The 26,610-nt window shown below is 38.6% G+C and overlaps 1 long non-coding RNA gene across 1 annotated transcript; it reads right to left on the reverse strand.

Moving 5' to 3' along the window:
• Positions 1-1,627: 1,627 nt before the first annotated feature.
• Gm14062 (predicted gene 14062) lies at positions 1,628-8,413 on the reverse strand. The gene is made up of 3 exons (NR_166195.1): positions 8,312-8,413; positions 6,775-6,944; positions 1,628-5,489 (listed from the first exon to the last, which is right to left on the reverse strand). It is a non-coding gene; the product is annotated as a predicted gene 14062 (long non-coding RNA).
• Between the last annotated feature and the right edge of the window lie 18,197 nt (positions 8,414-26,610).

Here is a 26,610-nt window from a genome sequence, read left to right on the forward strand (position 1 = left end):
TATAATCATTAGCACAGAAATCCAGTCCTGCTAATAGATTTTCTTGCTAGGATGGGAGGATGGAAACTGATTATGTTTACCAGCATTTTGCTGTCTTTAACATGAATACCTCTACATGAATACTCTGTTTACTTTCGTCTGACTTCAGAAAATGTAATAATAAATGATATAAAAGCTCATGGCCTTAAAAGGATTATTTTAAGGCAAAAAATATTCTAGATTTCTACTATTTTCTTTTCCTTAGGACTACATAGCAAGTTAAGGCCATTCAAAACTCTCTCTCTCTCTCTCTCTCTCTCTCTCTCTCTCTCTCTCTCTCTCTCTCTCTCTCTCTCCAAAATCAGGTAGTTTAATTAGTCACAGATGCCTATGTCCTAACCTGATATCAAATCCAATTCTTATGAACCTTGTGGAAATACTTGCCACTTTTCTAGAATATAGTCAAGAGCATAAAGTGACTCATGGAACTACTAAGTCACCCATCTACAAAACTGACCTCTCACTGTGATGTGTAAAAGGTGTAGCATAAGTGTGATATAAGTGACATAAGTTCTTTCTAGATGTGACTCCATCTTATTCTGACACCATTTAAGTCATGTGTTTAGCTGTCATTTAGCTGCCAAAGATTACCAAGGGAGTACCTATGACCAAGTGCATTCCACAGATCCCTGAAATGGGAAATCTATGTCAAGTGTCCTTGGAGGTTAAGTTAGAAAGATTCTAGCTCACCTGTCCATGCCTAAGATTGTATGCCCTTACTGCAACCAACATGTGTCCTTCATAACCTCCTAGTATGAAACCCTGAGTAGACCATGTATACAGTAGACTGTATAGTGAACTAAAGGTTCTTTTCTAACAACTGCCTCACCATATGTTATAACCTTCATCATGACGAAAGAAGAGGTATCTGGAGCATCTGCTTAAAATGGAATGCCGACACTAGACATCCACCATGAGCATCAGAAAGCATCAGATTACTTTTGGCTCAGAGAGAATCTTCAAGCAGCATATGAAGAACATAGGCAAAGGCACCCTTCTAAGATGCTATTAGATTCCTAACTTAGAAACATTGAGGTAATAGACATGCTTTTAAGCTTCTGATTTAGAGGTGAATTTTATGCAACAGTAAATAACCAAATCCTGGTTAAATGCCCCACATTTGGTCAGATAGCTTAGTCTTCCTATCTGGACAGAGTTGTCACTCACAGCTCTTATTTGCAGGTACAGTGAGCATCCAGAGTTACTCACAGATGTTCCAGGATGTCTCTTTGGGAGGAACACCCTGACACCATCTGCCAGTGGGGAACTAGCCAGCCCATTGTCACCAACGGTCACAGAAATCCCTTCCTCCATCTTTTTACTTCCTCAAATGCATGTTCAAGCAGAGCTTCTGCAGTTTAGTCTTGGCAAACATTGCTCCTGTTTCTTTAGCCAAACATTTGCATTCCCTTACTCTTTGCTCTGGGGTGTGCCCAACTGTTCTGTGTACCTGGCCTGAAGCCGATGCCCACATGGGGAAGATGCAAGTCATTTCCATTTCTAGTTCACATGGATACTTACTAGAGCACTGTGTGTTAAACTCCCTTCGTGGGAAAAGAAAGAAAAACGAAAAGAAAGAGACAAACAAACAATAAGCAAAATTATCTTTCAATGGCATAATCGGAGATACTGGCTTAGGTCCCGCAGTTTGTTTCCAGTTTCTAAAACAGAACGCACATGTCCAACCGTGCTGTTTGTTTCACCATCAGCCAACACTTCAGGAACAAAGGCACCCCACTCTCCTTGTTTAAGCTATACAAAAAGAAGCAGGAAAATGTTACAACGATTTCTCAGGAATGCAAGGCCACCCAGGCCCAGAAACGATAAACTACTTGTGATCTAAGTATATCGGGAAAAAATTAAAAAGGTGTGGTGGGGGTCAGAAAAGAGAACAAGGCATCTAAAAGGAGCTTTTGGTAAGTGAACATTTTTATCAGACGAAGGAGTGAGTTTTAAACACTGGAACAGCTGTGAGTAACTCTGAAGTCTCTGTGTGTCTGCAAATAAGATGGTATGAGCTTACTGGGTATTAAAGGGACCCAGTAAGTCACTACATTTGACAGTGAGCACTTCACTCATCCTTCTGGCTGAGTAGACACGAATCACATAGCATATAGCTCAGGAATGACAGTGAGAGCCCAGCACCTTGGGATTCAGACATGGAAGAGACTTAACTTGGAGGATTCAGGGATGTCAAAGAAGCACTTCTTTTCATCTTCATTCATTTGTACCTAACTTGGGATGCTGTTAACTCAAAAGTTATTATCTTCTATATCTTGTAGCTTGATTTTCTTCAAAGAAGTGCTCTAACCCAGAATAGAAAGCTCCTTAGAGCTTTGCTAAAGTGACATAGGTTGAGGAGTGAGGTTGACAGGGATTGTGAAATCAGATCAATTGCTTTTACAAGAGTTCCCTCGCCTCTTGGTACGTGGATGCGGGATTGATGATGGGAAGAAGTCTACTGTGTGATAAAGTGAGCTACACATAGGGCAAGTGTCTGTACGTGAAGTTAACAGGCAGAGAAAACTAGAACGGAATAGACAGACCTTCCGTTCCGCTTTTCCCAGTTGATAATTCTACTTTTCAGATTTTACAGGTTTCTTAGTCTAGAGAGACTGTATTTTCTTTTTCTAAAAACAATTTGATTTTTTTAAGTAATTAACTTATGTAGAGTCAACCTTCATAGTATAGAGAAAACAATGCATTGTGAATGTGCAGAGCTGAGATTTCTAACTCAACTCTGCTCTCTGTAGCATTCCACCTTGGTTTCCAAATATCAAGACTAATAAGACAAGCAGGGTTTGTATCTTTTGAACTTTTCTTGTATATGTGTGTGCATGCATAAACATGAGTGTGTCTGTAATGCATGCATGTATGTGCATGCTTTGCCTGTGTATAGGAGGGGCACAGGCACATAAGTTGCCATCTATCTGAGAGTTTAAGGTTGTTGTTAGGAAACTTTCTCAATCACTCTATTCATTGAACTAGCAGCAGTCTAGCAAACCCAAAGACAGCCAACAGGACTAGTTTTGCTAGCCAGCTTTGCCTGTGAGTTCTCTGTCTCGATCTCCCAAAGCTGCAACGACAGCTGGGCTGCCACCCCTATCCAGCATTTGTGGGTGATCTAGGGAATCTGAACTCCAGTCTTCAATCTAGCAAGGCAGACACTCAAACTCCTGGGCTCTATCCTAGACAGACAAAGGGTTTAAATATTTATGTGTCAGAAAGAGCTATTGTGGAGATTAAGATCAAAATGTTTAGGGAGAATCCAAGAACCTATAGTTGATAACTATGTTTTTATGGTTGCTTCTGTGGTATTAATTGAAAAAAAAGTTAGCTTTTGAACTTGTTTTAATTATTTTCTTTTTAATTTTAAGTGTATGTGTGTTTTGCCTGCTTTTATGTTTGTATACCACATGCATGCCTGGTCCCTATGGAGGCCAGAAAATGTTTCATATCTCCTGAAACTGGAGTTGCAGATCCTTGTTAGCCACCATGTGAGTACTGGGAGTTGAACTTGCATCGTCTAGAAAACCAACAAGTACTCCTGACTCCTGAGCCATCTCCCCAACACCAAATGGTGTTTGTTGTTGTTGTTGTTGTTTAAGTTGCCCGTCTTCGGTACAATTTCATTGTTGTGATAATATATTATGTCCAAAGGCAACTTAGGCAAAAAAGGATTTACTTCATCCTATAACTCTCAGAACTTACTCTGTCACTGAAGAAAGTAAGGGTGGGAATATGGGGAGAGCATCTGAAGCAGAATATAGGGAGTGCTGATGCCTCTTGGTTTGCTCCCTGTGGCTTATTCAGCACGCCTTCTTATACAACCCAGAACTAACTGCTCGGGAATGGTATTGTCCATAGTGAACTGGGTTCTCCAAATCGATCATTAATCAGGACAATACCCCACAGAGTTTCCTGTAGGCTAACTTAATTAGGTAGCTTCTCAATCAAGATTACCTCTTGACTGATGTATCTGGGTACATCTAGGTTTGTATTGAATTGACAAAAACAAATCAGCCCATTGTCCAAGCTAGTAAAGATTAGATAGGACCTAAATGAATAATCTTGGGACAAGAAGGGAAAGATGCTTCCCCTTGATTCTATCTCTTATCTATTTCAAAGGGGGATGCATCTGGTCTCCCTCCATCCAGATTCACCCATTTGCTCAGGCAGACTTTATGGAGCCCTTACTCTCCTAGCCCTTACAGCCCCTTCCTCTTCACAATACCAAATAAAGATATCCAGACATGTATTTCACCTTGCAGTAAGGGTCAGTGGTGAGATAACACAGTGTGCTAAATCCCCTTACAGTTGGGGATGATTGGCTGCTAATGTTCTGTCAAGAACATGGTTCAATGGTGGGCAGTGACACAAAAGGACACCAACGGCCTGAAGGAAAATCCATGTGGCAAGAGATAGGACTCTAGAAACTTGAGGTTGTTTCACCTAGTTATGGCCCTTTTGTTCGAATTTGACAACAATCTCCTCTTAGATAGGTACATGTACTTTCATTTCAAGGTCTAAGGAAGCAAGAAAGCGAATTCTAAATACATCTTGAGATATGATTTTAGCTCTGAAGCAAGGGTGATATAGAAGTCTCATGACTGGGAGCTACACAGACTTCTGGAAAATATTGAATTGTGACCAAGCAAATGTTAAAGTAGGGAGATAAATTTAGCTAGCACTGTGTGTGTGTGTGTGTGTGTGTGTGTGTGTGTGTGTTTGTGTGTGTGCTTGTGCATGCATGAGTGCTTTACATTGGTTAGCAGTTAAAAGGCAGATTCCAGCATATCAGAGACTCAATCTGAGTTTGTAAACAGAGTCTAATCCACCTGGATGCTAATAGGAGGTAAACCACCAACTTTGATATACAGGAGACCCTGTCAGAATGTTTTACTGGGACTGCCATTGGGTGCTTAAGGTAAATATTTTCTCTAATACAGGCAAGGATTCAGAAGCAGTATATTATGACTAATTCCCTTGACTTGCCTTGCTGGGATGGAAAATTCTGAATGAAGACATAAAAGCAATGAGATTGAGCTAATCTCTTTTTACCTATGAATACTCATTCACACCTGTCAACATGGGCCAGTTACCCAGGAGGCAACCTTGGGGAAAGTGCCATGGAAGGATTATATCTGAGTTGGTATTCCCTAATCATCAGGCCAAGGCCCACACTCCTAGTTCCTACTGAGCAAAGCATTCTCTACTGCCTAAAACCTGTATTCTCCCACATGCCTTAGCAACAGGTCAAGATTTACTAAACAGACTGTGAATTCCCAGCAGACTTGATTTAGGGCTCCAATGCAAATGCATCACATGTTCCTATATAGTTCTGCAGGTTGCAGGTGAAAGGGCAGACGAAAATCTTTGGAAGAAGACACCTTCAGAGCCCATCTGGACATCAGCATTTCCTCTCTTCTGCAAAGTTGGTCTCTGGTTCCCTAGGGAGGATTTAAGGAAGAGAAGGCATGAGCTTTAGAGAGTTCATGTTTGGTAGGGATGTTCATGCACAGGGAAAAGAAAAATAATCCCAATGAAAGGAAAAAGAAATCAGGTAAAGCTCTGAAGAAAAGAATAGAAACAATGGAAGATCCCCAGCAACACAGGACAGAGTGGATTCGAGGTGAAATTCAAGACACCTGATGGCAACCATTCCTCAGACTCATGCTCTTCACACTAAAATAAAACTCTTTCCATACCATAGAATTACATAAATAAATTATAGTTATTTCATAGAATAACTGCTTCCATTTTATTGGCAGCAGAAATTATAACCGACACCTGGGAGTCTTTTTTTTGACACTTGGGAGTCTTAGTGAGCTCTTTGCTTATTCATACTGATGAGTCTGGGAGAAATCAGTTAGAATATGGTCTTAATTTTGGAAGAATATTTCTATTGAACACTTTTATAAAATGAAAAGTGAAGTTAAGAGTGACATTTGTTTCCACTCTGCAGTTATTCTTGCTCTTCATACCTCTGAATACGAACTATCAGATACATACTGTCAGATACAGTCTAATTTTTGCTCCAGAAATAAAGGTTGAGCTTCTGTGAAATAAATCATGACAAAAGTATTTTAGCTGGCACCAAGGAGGGTTAAGTTATCATGGTATACATTATTAAAAGATTAGGCGAAAAGGGAAAGTAAATAAAGGCTAAGGAGGGAAAGGGGAAAGGCAGAGGAAGGTGGAGCCTTTTAACTCTTAAAGATCACAGCCTTTTGTTATTCTGGAACCATTCCTGTAACTATGGGTCACACACACCTTTTTTAATTCTTCATCTATCAAGGACATTTTTATGTTTTAAAAGGGGGTATATGAATCTTATATAAAGCTTATAACCAAAATGAGATAAAGTGACAGAATTCCAGCCAAAAGCCAAACCACCAACTGCAAGTCTTTTCAATTGCATGAGAAATAAATGTCCCATTGTTTTTTATCTTTATTTTTCGATAGTCAGAAACTTGAGAAGAGCAGCCTATGTCTAGGAGAGCCCTGAGAAGTCAGGAGGAGAAGGTAAAGGACTTAGAGGAGGAATGGGTGTGGAGTAATAGAAGGCAAAGATGAGTGTACTGTGACATTGAGGCCACTGAGCTGGACTTTGGATACCTACACTTAAGAAAGACAAAGTAAAGAGTTGGAGCAGCAAAGGGACCAGCAATAGGAAAATGGAAAATGAGGGTCTTAAGGATGAATTTCTACATCTCAAGTCTTCTTGGTACTAACCTTCAGTCATAGTCATGTGATCGTGTAGGACTCTGTACTTTAATCTTATGAATGATGTCTTTTAGATCATCTCACTGAAGTTTGTTTTCAACACATTGTTTACGTTTCTTTGGATTCAAATAACTTATAACTGGAAATCTGATGATATGGAAGTCATCTGACTCTTCTTCCTGCCATCTCCAAAGGTATCACACCATCATATTTTGAAAACAACAATCTCTGAAGCTGTGTTATTGTTATCTGATATTTCTAAAACTACTTGACATTTCTAGATGTTGTAATTGATTAAAAGTTAAAACAAACGGTGATTCTTTGGTTTTGTACATCTTGAAAGCATTTGTGTTACAGCTAAATACATACTATATCTTTAATATATGACACTATAGTGTGAATGCACAAGAATGGTATTATTATCTTAGTTTGGGTTTCTACTGCTCTGATGAAATACCATGACCAAAAAGTAAGTTGGAGAGAAAAAGGTTTATTTGGGTTACACTTCCATATTGTTGTTGAACATCAAAGGAAGTCAGGAGAGGAATTCAAACATAGCAGACACCTGAAGGCAGGAGTTGTTGCAGAGGCCACGAGGGTAGGGGGGTTACTCCTTACTGGCTTGCCTTATATGTCTTGCCCTGCCTGCTGTTATGGAACCCAGGACCACCAACCCAGGGATGGCACCACCCACAATGGACTATATGCCCTCCCTTCAATCACTTTAGGAAAATACCTTCCAACTTGACCTTATGGAGACGTTTCTCAATTGAGATTCCCTCCTTTCAGATAATTCGAGCTTGTGTCAAGTTGACATAAGAAATGCTAGCACACTATACCATGTTTTTTCCAAACTACTTTTTCTGAGAATTATGTGCTAATGAATCGTGTCCACATAGCAGACTGTCTGTCCTTTAATTATTAGGTTGAATGAAACTAAGAAGTGATTTCCTTTTTATTTCATTACCTTTTAGGGTATTTTTTGGTATAGTTTTTTAATATGTAGTCTATATTACCCTCAAAATTACAATCCTCTTGCCCATGACTATAGAATTTTAGATTTACAGCTTTGTGCCACCACACCCAGTTCATTCTTTTCTCTTTATATTGAGCCTTCTTTATCCAAATTTTTACTGAGACTATCATGCCTTCTTGGACTTGTCAACTATCATATCCCATTAAGATTGGCAAGAGTTTTATCTCAATGTCTGAACTGCTTTTCCCCTGGAGCAATAATATATACACTACTGGTTCTCTTAGTCATAGCTGATGTTGTGTAAATCTTGCAAGCATTTTAAACTATATAAATACTTCTTGTCCCGAAAATAAAATGAAAGCCAGGAAGCTGTCTTTGCATACAAAATAATTCAAGACTATCTGCTAAACTCACATTTCAGGATCAGGGTTTTATATAGGACCATTGACAACCTCTAAAATACTCTATAACCAAGAGCTGTTTCCTTTAGATACTAAAGTCCTATAAAGTCACTTATAGCCATGAAGGAAGTAAGCAGGCTGTTGTTCTCAAAGAATAAGAAGACCTTACCGTGTGTCTTCAAGATAGAAATTTTATGAGTCCCAAGAGATACAAACAACTCCAGATGTGAGAAACATTGATTAAATCCTTCCTGAAGACTTGGAAATGCCCTTGCACGTTGCCCACTGCTGATATTTCTGGTGGATTTTACATTCTGTGTCATTCAGCTGTGAGACAATGGATTGAGAAACAATAAAAAGAATCCTTCCAGCTCTGTATGGTGTGAGTCATCTTTGCCATTGAAATTTCTAGCCACGGTCTGAGAAGAAGAGACAACATGTACTTAGTTTTTGGCATAGTCTGAGAAGTGGCTTTGGCGAATAAAATGTCCAGGAAAGAAGGCTGACAAGGGATCTGTTGACCCTTATTATGTAGCTTAATGGCATTTGAATGTCTTTGGGTCCCTATAAGTGATGCTAGAAGGGCCTGTTGATTTGTAAATACGATCAATATTCTTTCCTAAGAGTAGTGGGTGAGATAAGATTACTGAAGCCTTCCAAATATTATGGAATTCACTTAACATATTAGCAATAGTTTATATTGTTAGCTCTAAAGGTTTGAAATATATTTACTTGTTTAATTTGCATAACAACTCAATGAAATAGGTTTAGTCTATTGTGCAAAAATGGTTGAAAGTGTCCTCGATATCCTTTAGCCGAATATCTTTGCTATAGAATTCCTAAATATTTTGACCTCCTGAATCTTAATGTCATGGCTCTGGTCAATGGTGCTTCTTATTCATGGGCAACCTTAGGCCAAATGGCCTTCCTTGCCTTTTTTGAGGTATGTTATTGTTCAGGTATCTAGCCCAGACTTGCTCACATGGCTATTAGTCAGGGTCTAAGTAATAGAAGTGTAAAACCTTTTGAATGACTATATACTTAGTTGGCTAATCAACACATTTTCATGCCGTGAAATAAGGGACTATAATAGCCTGCTTATATTTCAGGAGTAAACAGAGACTCTGCTTATTGATGGGAGGACCAACAAAGGACTCTCATATTGCTATACCTAGCAAAACATCTACTTTGTACTCACAGGCATGAAATGAGTATGTGAATCCATATGGCAATTATATTCAAAAGTAAAATGTGAGTTACTGAACAGTAAATTCATATATCAGCTTTTCATTTCCATGTCGATGGTCAACCATACTTTTCTTGCTTGAAAACTACCATAGTCTTTTCTTATCACTCACCCACAAGTTGATATTGTCTATTATTACTTTTATTCAGGCTCTTGCTTCAGCAGAACACCAGACAGTAAAATTTATCATTGACAGTGCTTCAAGGTCCAAAGAAAAATGCCAGGTGAATGCTTTTCTATAAATAGTTTTTTAATAGAATTAGATAGGAAATACTCTGAAAATTATTTCTCTATACCCATGCTAAGCCATGCTTTCAAATTCAGAGGAAGGGTGGCAGAGACAAAAGTTTGTGTTTCAAACAACACCTTCTGTAATTTTGATACACATCAAACCACCTATTCCTGCTTAATCTTCCATTATGATCCTATTAGGTCATGGAAATCATTTTACACAGCAAAATATTTTTAGCCATTTAATTAGAATTGTCTTTTAAAAAATAGTCTACTATATTACAATCATGAAAATTCAAGAAGCACACTTGACTGCAATAGCCTGTATCCTTATCTGCAAAGAGTTCAAAATAGCTGCTTATCTCTGAGGTTCAAGTCAAATTGGTTAAAAAGAATGCTCTGCAAACTGTGAAACTCTCAGCAAGTAGGAGAAGGAGTCACCATTAACTACCCCCTTTAGCTACACAAAGGCTCTGAGAATTTTTCAGATGAATCTGTGTGATTAATCTAAACATGAATCCTGGTTTTCTGTCCTAGACTAGTCATTTGTCTCTCTGATCTTTCTGAAGGGATTTGCCCAAGATGACGAATTCCTATCTTTGACATATAGCCCTGTAAAGTTAGAGCCATGCTGCAGACTTGGGAACAGGCCCAAAGATGAAGGTAAGAAGTCATTTTTGCTGATGCCATTCCACAAGGAACATGTTATGTATAACAAGAAATTGGATTCGTGAATATTGCACTCCTGGGAGCGTTTAATGAACATGTGAAGTATTATTATATAGGCATATTTGAAAACTTAGTTTTAAAAGCAGAAATACTGATTATCCATATGTGTTCTGTGGGGAAAGTTGCAAAACTAGAAATGGCTTTGTAATAGTGTTTATCCATAGAGTAGTGGGATTAGGTGAACAAGTTGAAAATAAATTAAATAAAGATTCTCAGATTATAGTCTTTGTGGATGCACACACGCGCGCGCGCGCACACACACACACACACACACACACACACACACACACACACACACATCTGGAAGTCAATTCAGAGTTAGCTTTCTAGGTCTATGTGTAACGTATACTTGAATTTAAGCAACGTACAACAGATGATATAAAAAAATATTATGTCTCAGGGCTTGGGAGGTAACTGGAGAATTAAGAAAACTTGTTCTTTCAGAAGGACTGGATTAGGTTATCAGCAACTACAGTGGTGGCTTACCTTCAGCTGTAACTCCAATTGTAGGGAAATCCTGTGCCCTCTTCTGACTTCTTTGAGCACCAAGTAATTATATGATAAAATTACACATAAAAAACAATTCTGTGATAGTATATGTCTCTATGAAATGCATGCAGATTTTTCTTGTTATTACTTTCTAAACAGTGCAGGGTAACTATCTGTACAATTTGTAACCAGTTATGTAGTATAAGTAATGTAAAGGTTACTTAAAGCATATGAGATGTGCCTTGAGTCTAGATAAACACCATACTATTTCATAAAAGAAACTTGACCATACACAGAGTTTGGGCTCTCTGAATGGCTGTGGAACCAGTATCCTGTTGATACTGAAAGACTGCTATTCATATAAAAGGCAAGAGCAGAACACCATATACTGTAGAGGCTTTCATGGGGGAGCGAAAGGTTTCTTACCCAGGAGTGGGAGAGATCTGAAAAACCATGGCACACTCTCAGGAAAAACATTCAAACAGTAAACTATATAATAGCCTTGATTAAGAGACATTCTTACGACTACATCATTTATATAAAAAGAACAGATAACTGTTATGCTTTAAATCACCACTTCTCTCTGAAGTTTGTGGGTGACAAATGCTTCGATTTAGATAGACATCTGTGCAAAGGTTTAATAAAAAGACTCAGAAAGAGTAATCTATTGCCTGAAAGTTCATTGAAAACACACACACATATGATTTGAGGGATTTCTAGTTTTTAGCCAGCATACTTCAGAAAGCCATGGAAACCTTCTGGTTAGGCCATTCTTGGAGACGTGGCATTGTATTTGCTCCTAAAATAAAGATGGATTTTTCCCTCCTTTTCTCCTGGGGCTTCAGAAATGCTTGGAAGGAACAACTTCTCAGAGGCCATATGCTCTACCCACGAAGGAAGGTCTACACTGACTAATACACTTATAAAATGTCCATGTAAATCAAGTGAAGGCAGCTCTTTTCTTTTTCCTTTCCCTTCCCTCTGCCTTGTTTCATTTTATGACCACTGGCAAACTGATGCCGGGACAGGTTGAAATGCCTTTCAAGTACTTTTGATGACCACCATGAAAACAAACTGCTTTTGGCCCTTATGTAGACATGGTGTCTGAGAGCTGTTATAGTCAGTTCTTACCCATGACTCTTGAAGCTCCCCAACATTACACCAAGCAGCCCAATTCATAGCCTCATGTACCCACAAGATTCCTTAGAGTATCTTTAAGATCCTGGATCTTATAAAACAGCTCTTGCTCATAAAAGCACACACAAACTAACCATTGTTGAGTGTTTTTTAAATAGAATCAGGAATGAATCTGTGACCTTGTGGCCCTGAGGTGGGAACACTATCTATAAACTTGCCCAGACGCTCTGCCTGTCAGTAGGACATTTTCATTGAACAAAGGTATAAAAAAGAAAGAGCCAGGATAAGCCAAAATTTCTTACATGCCACAGCTCACACTTTATTCATTTTAAACCTTGTTAACATTTGCTAACAAGAAAGTTAAGAACTTTAAGCTATTAAAATAGGAATGTCTTGCTAACTAAATAAATATATGTGTGAACCCTGGGTTCTGCTCCTTGCTATGGATCTACTCAGGATCGTGCAAAGGGGAAAATAAAAAATAAAAAAAGGGGCCTAGCTTTGGCTTGTAAAATCTCTAATAAGTCCTTGGAGCTTTCCTTCCTTGCATGTTTCTCAGAGTTTCTGTTGATTTCCTTATTTGCAGGATTCAAACGGGCACGGGTAGTTTCGTTAACCGAGAGTCCAGTAGAGAAGATTTTAAAGTGTTGGAATCTTATCTTTAAAGATCCCAACAAGAACACAGAAATGAGAGAGTGACATAAGTGCCAGGATGATGATGCAAGTCAGTATTTGGATCCCGATACACAGTGGACTTCCTTCTTTCCTATCTTTTCATTAACTTCCATCTGTGTGTGTTTTCTGGGGGCTTGTAAACTGCTTCCTCTCTTTGGTTTCCTGTTCCCACTCTGGCTTTTGTTACTTCCTTATAGTAAACAGCTTCCTTACTGACCAGTAAACAACATTACTGCTTGCATTAGTTTACTTATAAATCCTTCATGAGAAAGTGAGGTTTGCCTCAGAAGATTTGGTGTTAGTTTCTTCAGTATTTTTTTTTTTGTTTTCTTCTCCTCTTCCCCTAGGTTTACCTTCCTCTAATATGAAGATTTCAAAGAAATAAACCTAATATATTGGAAGTAATAATGTAGAGACTGAACATGAAAATTTAAGTGAAATCAGAGACATGGAAGGGCTGCATGCTTAGTAGAAAATTATTGCAGTGGACTTTGGGGTTAGGTTATCCAGAACTCCCCAAATCATCAAACAGAGAAAAAGTTTTTGAAGTGTCAGCCTTCTGACAGCTAAGTTCAAAAGCTTCAAAATTACAGATTTATCTGCATTTTGTGAGTCGAATCTGACCATCACCAACCTAGATGGTAGGCAATATTATCTTCATTCTGCCTATGACAAGATAGGCTTGCATATGCCAAAATTACCTCCCTATAGCCAAACAGATGCCAAGTCTCTGAGGTACCATTTGAATATGGGATCTTGGCCTGCAGACTCCTGGATTAAGGACTCTTTCTGTCCTTTGTAGGGATGATGCAGCCTGGTCTTCCACCATTGGCCTATACAGAAGTCTCTAGTGCTCCTCCTTCTAAGCTATGCTGCTGCTATTTCTTTGTTCTGCTTGGTATTCCAGAAATCATCTGTAGAGATGCTAATAATTCCTTCTCTCTGCATGGTCTATGTCTACTCTTCTTTTTATGGTCTTGTGTCTTCTACCCACTCCATCTTATATTTCACAAAGAATGGCATCTCTGTTGTTGGCACCCCTCTCAAACCTGCGTAGAACCCATGTTCCAGCACTGCTAGTTTTCATATCTGCATTGATAATTATCTCATACCTCCTCTCTGCCCCCTTGACTTGAGATATGAAGTCCTGTGGCCTTCAAAGGCACTTTCTGTCTGCAACAACTTTACCTATCATAGCACCACACATATGGTCTTAGGGGAAAGTGAGAGGCAAAAAAGTTAAAAGTTAAAGGCTTTATAGAGGAAAACCTTTTGTTCACATATGTATCCTGGCTCTCTGTTCCCTACCGTCAACCATCACATACTTCCAACCTTTAGAGAGCACCTCCAAGCATGATTTGGATTAGTGGTATTCCAGATCTGAATTTAAAAATCAAAGGTGATTGTTTCCTCTTTCCTTTGCAACTCTGCTACACTTAAGAAGAAAAGGAACTGAAGATTGCAACCCCATTTGAAGACCAACAGTGTCAAATATCCTGGAAGCTCCCCTGGGAGCTCTCAAACCTTAAGCCACCAACCAAAGAGCATACATAAGTTGGTCCAAGACCTCCAGAGCATATGTAGCAGAGGACTGCCTTGACTGACCTCAGTGGGAGAGGAAGCACCTAATCTAGGAGAGACTTAATGCACCAGAGTTGGGGATATGGCAGACACCCTCTCAGAAGTAAAGAGAAGGGGAGATTGGGGGATGAATTCTGGGAGTGGGGACTAAGGGGGGTCAACATTTAGGATGTAAAGAAATAAAACAATTAATAAAAGAAAAGGGGAAGAAGAAAAGTCCTCTTTTCACAGTAGCCTGATGTACATTTCTTCATGGGTCTAGTATAACTGTAAGACCATAGGTGGCTAATTTCTTTCCTACAAAATTTGAATTTGTAGAGGACTAGGTATTAGTTTACCTCATAGTAAGCTCATAAGTCAATAGAAAATTTAATACATTTTATTTAGAGAAATTACCAGAAAAAGGGTACGGGTACTTGTTACTAGACAAGAGTATAATGGCATGGAAGGGAATTTGATGGCACCTCAGGTCACTGTTTACAAGACAGAGCCATACTTTATTATACAGGGTCCTTCCTGGCGTTGACACGTTGTTGAGGCTTACCTTACTCCTACAATTAAATATGCAGCACTAGGGAGTCTCATTAAAACGATTTATGGATCTTAGTTTGGACTAACCATATCTCATATGGGAGACAATATGTATTTATGCAGGCTTAGTATCATCTACAAAATGGACATTTAAAAGGTAGATGTTTAATTAAAATATAAGACGGAAAATGAAAAGTAATTAGTATGTTGTAATCTATTCACATTATATTTTTATCTGGGTAGAAAGAGAAGGAAATTGGATACATTTATTTTTATTTATGGCTCGTAATTTTTAATCTTGTTAGGAAAAGAGATCACAGAACTGAAGAGCAGGAAGGGGCCTTCACCTCATCCAGTCTGACCCTCTCATCTTACAGATAAGAAAATGGAGACTCGAGGAGATCAAGGTCTTATGAACTATGGTTTTATATGTGTCCCCTTCTCTGTGATGGTAACCATATTAAAGACCAGATCAAAACAGCATTTTTAAAATTAAGTTTTAATCTACTTGTGTGTATTTACAAGATATCCTGCATCTGGGAGCCTTGGTACTCAGAACCAACATTCCTGAATGGTGATAACTTCACCAAATATGTTGTTATGATCAAACAACTTTGAGAGCCACTAACGCTTTACAGCAAGACAATATTTAAATCTGTAGAAAAATTGGATAAATTCTGTTGATAACTTTTAACACTTTCCTAACTCTCTATATTCAATTTTATTTTAGACTTATTTGGACTTATTTAGACTTATTTGCTTTTTGTGTATTAGTGCTTTGTTTGCATGTATGTCTGTGTGCCATGTGAGTGACCACTGCCTGTGGAAGTCTGAAGAGGATATTGGATTTCCTGAAACTTCAGGTATAAATTGTTGATAGCTGCCATGTAAATGATATAAATAGAACCTAAGTCCTCTACATGGGGAAAAAGGGCTCTGTTCTTAACGTATAAGCCATCCTTCCAGACCTATTTTACTTTATTTACTTTTATTCCAATTTTACTAAACAATTTTGCCTTGATTTTGTTCTTATGTGTAAAATAAGCCTTTGGTGCTTTCCTTTCCATGTTAGAAGTGGGGGGGAGGGCGCTTAATGTACAGTTGTATAGATCTAAGAGGTATATTCATGATGGGCTTATTTGATAATCTTATTTTTCTTATTGTCAAACAAATTTGAAACAGAAGAGAATTCCAAATATGTTTAGTGTGAGATTTATGTTAGATTCAAATTTCCCCCTTCCCCTTAGTGGCAATGATGATAATAATGTACTAAAAGGAAGGAATTTAAACACACAAACAGAATTGTTATTAGCTTAAAGGTGAATTTTGTTTGCCAGGAAATGCCTTTAGTCTACCTGCAAAGGTTAATTACATTGAACATGGACATCCATTGGAACCGTCAAAATGTCTGCTCAATCCCGCTGTCCTGTTGACTGTTGAAAAGCTGCTTGCTTTTCTGCCAGTTTGGTCTTCTTTCTGCCTTGGCAGTTTGATCTCTAACAAACTTTTCTTTATACTCACGGAGAGGTCTAGTCCAGTGGTTTTGCTATGCTCTCATTTACAAGTTAGATACAAATGTTGAAGTAAGCCAAGCCCCTTTGCCTGTCTTTTTGATTAAAAATATTTTTCAACATTTATGACAACCTAATTCTCTAAGTCTTCAGCCATCCTTAACCACTATATATTTAATCCCCAAATATATTAGCCAATTTATTCAAGATTAGCAGAGTTTTCTATTGCATCTCCAGCCAAGCACAGGTATGTTAATAAGCTCATCTGAGACTAAAATGACCCTGTAGAAAACCATATGTCCTTCCTAGATTTTAAGACATTCCATTTTGAGGTATTTTTTATTATGTAATAGTTGTTGGCACTGTATAAATATAACTAAGGTAGAGAATATAAGACTGGTTTGCGGTATAAAGTAAATTGTGAGTGGGTTTGTTTGTGTAGGATGCTTTCTGAGAATAGGACATATTTTACTACAGAATAGTAAAAGAATTCATTTATTATGAAGTAATTTTAAACAGTTCTATTTACCTAATTGTAAATTTTCTAAAAGGCATAAATTGCTATTCAAAGTGCAAATTTTAATTAACTATAACTCATTAAGAGTATAAACTATCCATTAGCTGACTGTGAGCATCCACTTCTGTGATTGCTAGGCCCCGGCATAGTCTCACAAGAGACAGCTACATCTGGGTCCTTTCGATAAGCTCTTGCTAGTGTATGCAATGGTGTCAGCGTTTGGATGCTGATTATGGGGTGGATCCCTGGATATGGCAATCTCTACATGGTCCATCCTTTCATCTCAGCTCCAAACTTTGTCTCTGTAACTCCTTCCATGGGTGTTTTGTTCCCACTTACCCAAGGAGCTAAAGGGATCTGCAACCCTATAGGTGGAACAACATTATGAACTAACCAGTACCCCGGAGCTCTTGACTCTAGCTGCATATGTATCAAAAGATGGCCTGGAAAGAGAGGCCCATTGGACACGCAAACTTTATATGCCCCAGTACAGGGGAACGCCAGGACCAAAAAGGGGGAGTGGGTGGGTAGGGGAGTGGGGGTGGGTGGGTATGGGGGACTTTTGGTATAGCATTGGAAATGTAAATGAGCTAAATACCTAATAAAAAATGGAAAAAAAAAAGAGTATAAACTATGTAGAGATGAGCCCAGCTGCCCAGAAGTGTTAGAATATACTAGAAGGGTAAGCTCTTCTTAAAGATGTAATTATCAGGGAGGTCTGGCAATCAGCATTTGTCTGGGCTAACATGAGTAAGATAAGTTCAATGTTTAGATTTAAGAACTTTTTTCTTTCTCTTCTTCCCTCTCTCTTTCTCCCTCCCCCTTTTTCCTTCCCTTTCCACTCTTCTCTCCCTTTTTTGCCTATTGATTTCTACTTTTTAAATTTTTGATTGATTCTCAGGAAGTTTTCCTCTTTCAGAGTCAACTTAGCCTTCCAAGTTATTTTTTCTAGCAGGGAGTAAGAAGTTTCTGTAACTTATTTATTTATATATTTTGTAATATGGTCTGTTTGTGTAGCCCAGGATCTTGCTGAAGTAATCATTTTTCTATATATGCCTTCTAAGTCTACGTTTAAATACTACTACTACTACTACTACTACTACTACTACTACTTTTATGCCTTCTAAGTCTACGTTTAAATAGTACTACTACTACGACTACGACTACGACTACGACTACTACTACTACTAATAATAATAATAATCCTACAGTTGATTTTGTGCTATCCTAGCTAGATTGGACTCTATCTAGCCTTAATCCTAAACTCCCTGATGAGTGTGGGTTTCAGGATTGCCTCTGAACATGGTTATCTAGTAAGAGAAAATATCATCTCACTACACAGGAGCTGAGATGCTGCCCTTCTTCGTAAATGTTAGAAAATGTTCAGAACAGAACAAAACTAGTTCTTATCCAACATAAGCATAGATGTTTTATCAGCTGCACAGTTTAGTTCTTGCTTCTGGATCTCCTTTCAAAATGGATGATGTCAACATGAAGAAATCAGAGACTCAAGAAAACAAGCCATTTTCTAAAAGCAATACAACTTAATGCTGTTACATTTAAACATGCATAATGAGTACAAGCTACATAATAGGTATTGCTATATATTTTTGGAACCATCTGCCAGCTAGACCCATCTGAGGATCTGGGCAGAAGTGAAGAGTCTACTTCCAAAGTTGTCAATCAAGTGTTTGGCAAGCTGGTACTGGATGTTGGTAGAAGGTCCTGTTCTATTCCTTGATATTCCATAAGTATTATCATGGCACATAAGGAAGGTTTTACCTAGAGAATTTATTTGATAAAATTAAAAAGGAACACTGAAATACTTGTAATGTTACATACTCAGTAGTTACATGAAAAAAAAGACAGGTAAGAGGAGACAAATATTAAATTTTACAATTAAAAATTAAAGGGAGAACAGTATAATGCAGGAAGCAATTTCTTTTCTCTTCTGTTAATATTATATTATATTATATTATATTTGTTACAAAATATCTGCCTTGACTCAATGTATATAAAGTCTGTAGAAAGGCATGAATAGGAGTCAGGAAAGATGCCTTGACCTCACCTTGGTGTGTGATGATTACAGTGGTTAATTTCTATTGCTAGCAATGGCAGATCCATTGATGAGGTACCTGATTCAGTTAAAAACTATAGGCAGATTTCTTTTTCTGTTGTTGTTGTTTTCTTAATAAATAATTCTAAAAACTCTTTAAAAATTATCTTTCTAAAAGAAGGTATTAATAATGTGGTCTCCTGAGAAATATAAGTTTTTATCAGCTTCTGAGCTATGCTCACCTTGGATCATGGTGATATTGATACTTTTGATTGTCCATGTTCTTAAATATTAAGACTTTTAGCATCAAAACAGTATGATAACTTGGCAGTCAGAGCCTACCTCAGTCTGGAACAATGGCATAGAAACATATTTACTTTCTAACTTGTTTCTGAAAGATCAATTTCAAATTTGTGTATCTACAGGGATGCTTTAAAGATATCAACACATCGATATGACATTTTTGTTTTCACTGTTATCCACAGGACCAAATTGAAACTGTATTACTCAGTAAATAACAGTCCAAGGGAGTGGGTCGTGTATCCAACACAGATGAAGTAACCAAAGCCAAGGAATCCCACAGTGTGTTCAAAGGCACATAGTCAATGTGTAAGTTAGTAATTGGTTCCAAATGTCTCAAATGCCTTACCAGTTGTTTTCCCCTCATAGGAATTAAGTAGTGTTGTTCAATATGGTACCTTTACCTTAGCTAATATTTGATTAATATATAAAAGCATGCCATATTTTATTTTGAACTTTATAACAATACTAACATAATAAATACAAAAAATATAGCAAATAATTGCATAATCCAATTTTAAGGAGGACATAGAAACCTAAGGAAACAATTCTTAAATTACTAATTTAAAGTAAAAGAGAAAAAAGTTTAATAGGGTATTAAGAGGTGGCTTTTGGTATCCACTGACCTATTAGATATCTCTCTAAGTGATTATAAAAACACTTGAATTCTGCTTTGAAAATAATCTTTCTTTGACCTGCCAAGCTCTCAATTTTGTCTTCTTTCAATGGAAGAGATATTTAAAGGACATTTATGTCTGGATTAGTGGGAGCATTGCTGATTGAGCTAAGAGTGTGACATAAATTAGCAAACAACTTTTTTTTTAGGTTTTCAAAATACATTTTTAAATGTTTTTTTCTTCCTTTACATTTCAAATGCTATACCAAAAGTCCCCTATACCCTCCCTCTGCCCTGCTCCCCTACCCACCCACTCCTGCTTCCTGGCCCTGGCATTCCCCTGTACTGGGGCATATACTCTTTGAAAGACAAAGGTCCTCTCCTCCCATTGATGGCTGACTAGGCCATCCTTTGCTACATATGCAACTAGAGACACAAGCTCTGGGAGATACTGGTTAGTTCATATTGTTGTTCCTCCTATAGGAGCAAACAACTTTAACAACTACATTTTTGTCAGGCAGTGGTGGTGCACGTCTTTAATCCCAGCATTTGGGCAGCAGAGGCGGGCAGATTTCTGAGTTCAAGGCCAGCTTGGTCTACAGAATGAGTTCCAGGACAGACAGGGCTATACAGAGAAACCCTGTCTTGAAAAAACAAAACAGGTTCCGGGACTCAGCAGAACTTAGGAAATTAGTCTGAACAGGTGAGAGGGTGCGCCAGAGAACCGGACAGCTTCTGGGACAGGCGGAAGCACAGAGCCACTGAGGCAGCACCCTTGGCGGGCCGCAGACAGCCGGCCACCATCCGGACCAGAGGACAGGTGTCCGCCTGGCTTGGGAGCCTGGCTTGGCTCAGCCTCAGGAGCAGCGGTCGCCATCTTGGTTCTGGGACTCCCTGGAACTTAGAAATTTAGTCTGCACAGGTGAGAGTCTGCACCACAGAAGCTGACAGCTTCTGGGAACTGCCAAAGCAACACAGCTTCTGAGAAAGGCCCTGTTTTGGGCCTTCTTCTTCAGCACACATTCCCTGTAAGAGAGCTTGCCAGCAGAGAGTGCTCTGAGCACTGACACTCAGAGGAGAGAATCTGTCTCCAAGGTCTGCTGATAGATGGTAACAGAATCAACAGAAGAACAATCTCTAAACAGAGTCAACTATAACTACTAACTCCAGAGATTACCAGATGGCGAAAGGTAAACGTAGGAATCTTACTAACAGGAACCAAGACCACTCACCATCATCAGAACCCAGCACTCCCACTTCGTCCAGTCCAGGACACCCCAACACACCCGAAAACCTAGACCTAGATTTAAAAGCATATCTCATGATGATGGTAGAGGACATCAAGAAGGACTTTAATAAATCACTTAAAGAAATACAGGAGAACACTGTTAAAGAGTTACAAGTCCTTAAAGAAAAACAGGAAAACACAATCAAACAGGTAGAAGTCCTTACAGAAAAAGAGGAAAAAACATACAAACAAGTGATGGAAATGAACAAAATCATACTAGACCTAAAAAGGGAAGTAGACACAATAAAGAAAACTCAAAGTGAGGCAACACTGGAGATAGAAACCCTAGGAAAGAAATCTGGAACCATAGATTTGAGCATCAGCAACAGAATACAAGAGATGGAAGAGAGAATCTCAGGTGCAGAAGATTCCATAGAGAACATCAGCACAACAATCAAAGAAAATGGAAAATGCAAAAAGATCCTAACTCAAAATATCCAGGAAATCCAGGACACAATGAGAAGACCAAACCTACAGATAATAGGAGTGGATGAGAATGAAGATTTTCAACTCAAAGGACCAGCAAACATCTTCAAGAAAATTATTGAAGAAAACTTCCCAAATCTAAAGAAAGAGATGCCTATGAACATACAAGAAGCCTACAGAACTCCAAATAGACTGGACCAGAAAAGAAATTCCTCCCGACACATAATAATCAGAACAACAAATGCACTAAATAAAGATAGAATACTAAAATCAGTAAGGAAAAAAGGTCAAGTAACATATAAAGGCAAGCCTATCAGAATTACACCAGATTTTTCACCAGAGACTATGAAAGCCAGAAGAGCCTGGACAGATGTTATACAGACACTAAGAGAACACAAATTCCAGCCCAGGCTACTATACCCAGCCAAACTCTCAATTACCATAGATGGAGAAACCAAAGTATTCCACGACAAAACCAAATTCACACATTATCTCTCCACGAATCCAGCCCTTCAAAGGATAATAACAGAAAAAAACCAATACAAGAACGGGAACAATGCCCTAGAAAAAACAGGAAGGTAATCCCTCAACAAACCTAAAAGAAGACAGCCACAAGAACCGAATGCCAACTTTAACAACAAAAATAACAGGAAGCAACAATTACTTTTCCTTAATATCTCTTAACATCAATGGTCTCAACTCTCCAATAAAAAGACATAGACTAACAAACTGGCTACACCAACAAGACCCAACATTTTGCTGCTTACAGGAAACACATCTCAGAGAAAAAGATAGACACTACCTCAGAATGAAAGGCTGGAAAACAATTTTCCAAGCAAATGGTATGAAGAAACAAGCTGGAGTAGCCATCCTAATATCTGATAAGATTGACTTCGAACCCAAAGTCATCAAAAAAGACAAGGAGGGGCACTTCGTTCTCATCAAAGGTAAAATCCTCCAAGAGGAACTCTCAATTCTGAATATCTATGCTCCAAATACAAGGGCAGCCACATTCATTAAAGAAACTTTAGTAAAGCTCAAAACACACATTGTACCTCACACAATAATAGTGGGAGACTTCAACACACCACTTTCACCAATGGACAGATCATGGAAACAGAAACTAAACAGGGACACACTGAAACTAACAGAAGTGATGAAACAAATGGATCTGACAGATATCTACAGAACATTTTATCCTAAAACAAAAGGATATACCTTCTTCTCAGGACCTCATGGTACCTTCTCCAAAATTGACCACATAATAGGTCACAAAACAGGCCTCAACAGGTTCAAAAATATTGAAATTGTCCCATGTATCCTATCAGATCACCATGCACTAAGGCTGATCTTCAATAACAAAAAAAATAATAGAAAGCCAACACTCACGTGGAAACTGAACAACACTCTTCTCAATGATACCTTGGTCAAGGAAGGAATAAAGAAAGAAATTAAAGACTTTTTAGAGTTTAATGAAAATGAAGCCACAGCGTACCCAAACCTTTGGGACACAATGAAAGCATTTCTAAGAGGGAAACTCATAGCTTTAAGAGCCTCCAAGAAGAAACGGGAGAGAGCACATACTAGCAGCTTGACAACACATCTAAAAGCTCTAGAAAAAAAGGAAGCAAATTCACCCAAGAGGAGTAGACGGCAGGAAATAATCAAACTCAGGGGTGAAATCAACCAAGTGGAAAAAAGAACTATTCAAAGAATTAACCAAAGGAGGATTTGGTTCTTTGAGAAAATCAACAAGATAGATAAACCCTTAGCTAGACTCACTAGAGGGCACAGGGACAAAATCCTAATTAACAAAATCAGAACTGAAAAGGGAGACATAACAACAGATCCTGAAGAAATCCAAAACACCATCAGATCCTTCTACAAAAGGCCATACTCAACAAAACTGGAAAACCTGGACGAAATGGACAAATTTCTGGACAGATACCAGGTACCAAAGTTGAATCAGGATCAAGTTGACCTTCTAAACAGTCCCATATCCCCTAAAGAAATAGAAGCAGTTATAAATAGTCTCCCAGCCAAAAAAAGCCCAGGACAAGACGGGTTTAGTGCAGAGTTCTATCAGACCTTCAAAGAAGATCTAATTCCAGTTCTGCACAAACTATTTCACAAAATAGAAGTAGAAGGTACTCTACCAACTCATTTTATGAAGCCACTATTACTCTGATACCTAAACCACAGAGAGATGCAACAAAGATAGAGAACTTCAGACCAATTTCTCTTATGAATATCGATGCAAAAATCCTCAATAAAATTCTCGCTAACCGAATCCAAGAACACATTAAAGCAATCATCCATCCTGACCAAGTAGGTTTTATTCCAGGGATGCAGGGATGGTTTAATATACGAAAATCCATCAATGTAATCCACTATATAAACAAACTCAAAGACAAAAACCACATGATCATCTCATTAGATACAGAAAAAGCATTTGACAAGATCCAACACCCATTCATGATAAAAGTTCTGGAAAGATCAGGAATTCAAGGTCCATACCTAAACATGATAAAAGCAATCTACAGCAAACCAGTAGCCAACATCAAAGTAAATGGAGAGAAGCTGGAAGCAATCCCACTAAAATCAGGGACTAGACAAGGCTGCCCACTTTCTCCCTACCTTTTCAACATAGTACTTGAAGTATTAGCCAGAGCAATTCGACAACAAAAGGAGATCAAGGGGATACAAATTGGAAAAGAGGAAGTCAAAATATCACTTTTTGCAGATGATATGATAGTATATATAAGTGACCCCAAAAATTCCACCAGAGAACTCCTAAACCTGATAAACAGCTTCGGTGAAGTAGCTGGATATAAAATAAACTCAAACAAGTCAATGGCCTTTCTCTATACAAAGAATAAACAGGCTGAGAAAGAAATTAGGGAAACAACACCCTTCTCAATAGTAACAAATAATATAAAATATCTCAGCGTGACTCTAACTAAGGAAGTGAAAGATCTGTATGATAAAAACTTCAAGTCTCTGAAGAAAGAAATTAAAGAAGATCTCAGAAGATAGAAAGATCTCCCATGCTCACGGATTGGCAGGATCAACATTGTAAAAATGGCTATCTTGCCAAAGGCAATCTACAGATTCAATGCAAACCCCATCAAAATTCCAACTCAATTCTTCAACGAATTAGAAGGAGCAATTTGCAAATTCATCTGGAATAACAAAAAACCTAGGATAGCAAAAAGTCTTCTCAAGGATAAAAGAACCTCTGGTGGAATCACCATGCCTGACCTAAAGCTTTACTACAGAGCAATTGTGATAAAAACTGCATGGTACTGGTATAGAGACAGACAAGTAGACGAATGGAATAGAATTGAAGACCCAGAAATGACCCCACACACCTATGGTCACTTGATCTTCGACAAGGGAGCTAAAACCATCCAGTGGAAGAAAGACAGCATTTTCAACAATTGGTGCTGGCACAACTGGTTGTTATCATGTAGAAGAATGCGAATCGATCCATACTTATCTCCTTGTACTAAGGTCAAATCTAAGTGGATCAAGGAACTTCACTTAAAACCAGAGACACTGAAACTTATAGAGGAGAAAGTGGGGAAAAGCCTTGAAGATATGGGCACAGGGGAAAAATTCCTGAACAGAACAGCAATGGCTTGTGCTGTAAGATCGAGAATTGACATATGGGACCTAATGAAACTCCAAAGTTTCTGCAAGGCAAAAGACACCGTCAATAAGACAAAAAGACCACCAACAGATTGGGAAAGGATCTTTACCTATCCTAAATCAGATAGGGGACTAATATCCAATATATATAAAGAACTCAAGAAGGTGGACTTCAGAAAATCAAATAACCCCATTAAAAAATGGGGCTCAGAACTGAACAAAGAATTCTCACCTGAGGAATACCGAATGGCAGAGAAGCACCTGAAAAAATGTTCAACATCCTTAATCATCAGGGAAATGCAAATCAAAACAACCCTGAGATTCCACCTCACACCAGTCAGAATGGCTAAGATAAAAAATTCAGGTGACAGCAGATGCTGGCGTGGATGTGGAGAAAGAGGAACACTCCTCCATTGTTGGTGGGATTGCAGGCTTGTACAACCCCTCTGGAAATCAGTCTGGCGGTTCCTCAGAAAATTGGACATAGTACTACCAGAGGATCCAGCAATACCTGTCCTGGGCATATATCCAGAAGATGCCCCAACTGGTAAGAAGGACACATGCTCCACTATGTTCATAGCAGCCTTATTTATAATAGCCAGAAGTTGGAAAGAACCCAGATGCCCCTCAACAGAGGAATGGATACAGAAAATGTGGTACATCTACACAATGGAGTACTACTCAGCTATTAAAAAGAATGAATTTATGAAATTCCTAGCCAAATGGATGGACCTGGAGGGCATCATCCTGAGTGATGTAACACATTCCCAAAGGAACTCACACAATATGTACTCACTGATAAGTGGATATTAGCCCAAAACCTAGGATACCCAAGATATAAGATACAATTTCCTAAACACATGAAACTCAAGAAAAATGAAGACTGAAGTGTGGACACTATGCCCCTCCTTAGAAGTGGGAACAAAACACCCTTGGAAGGAGTTACAGATACAAAGTTTGGAGCTGAGATGAAAGGATGGACCATGTAGAGATTGCCATATCCAGGGATCCACCCCATAATCAGCATCCAAACGCTGACACCATTGCATACACTAGCAAGATTTTATCGAAAGGACCCAGATGTAGCTGTGTCTTGTGAGACTATGCCGGGGCCTAGCAAACACAGAAGTGGATGCTCACAGTCAGCTAATGGATGGATCACAGGGCTCCCAATGGAGGAGCTAGAGAAAGTAGCCAAGGAGCTAAAGGGATCTCCAACCCTATAGGTGGAACAACATTATGAACTAACCAGTACCCCGGAGCTCTTGACTCTAGCTGCATATGTATCAAAAGATGGCCTAGTCGGCCATCACTGGAAAGAAAGGCCCATTGGACACGCAAACTTTATATGCCCCAGTACAGGGGAGCGCCAGGGCCAAAAAGGGGGAGTGGGTGGGTAGGGGGTGGGGGTGGGTGGGTATGGGGGACTTTTGGTATAGCATTGGAAATGTAAATGAGGTAAATACCTAATAAAAAATTAAAAA

The sequence above is a fragment of the Mus musculus genome, chromosome 2 (assembly GCF_000001635.26).
Source record: "Mus musculus strain C57BL/6J chromosome 2, GRCm38.p6 C57BL/6J".
NCBI lineage: Eukaryota > Metazoa > Chordata > Mammalia > Rodentia > Muridae > Mus > Mus musculus.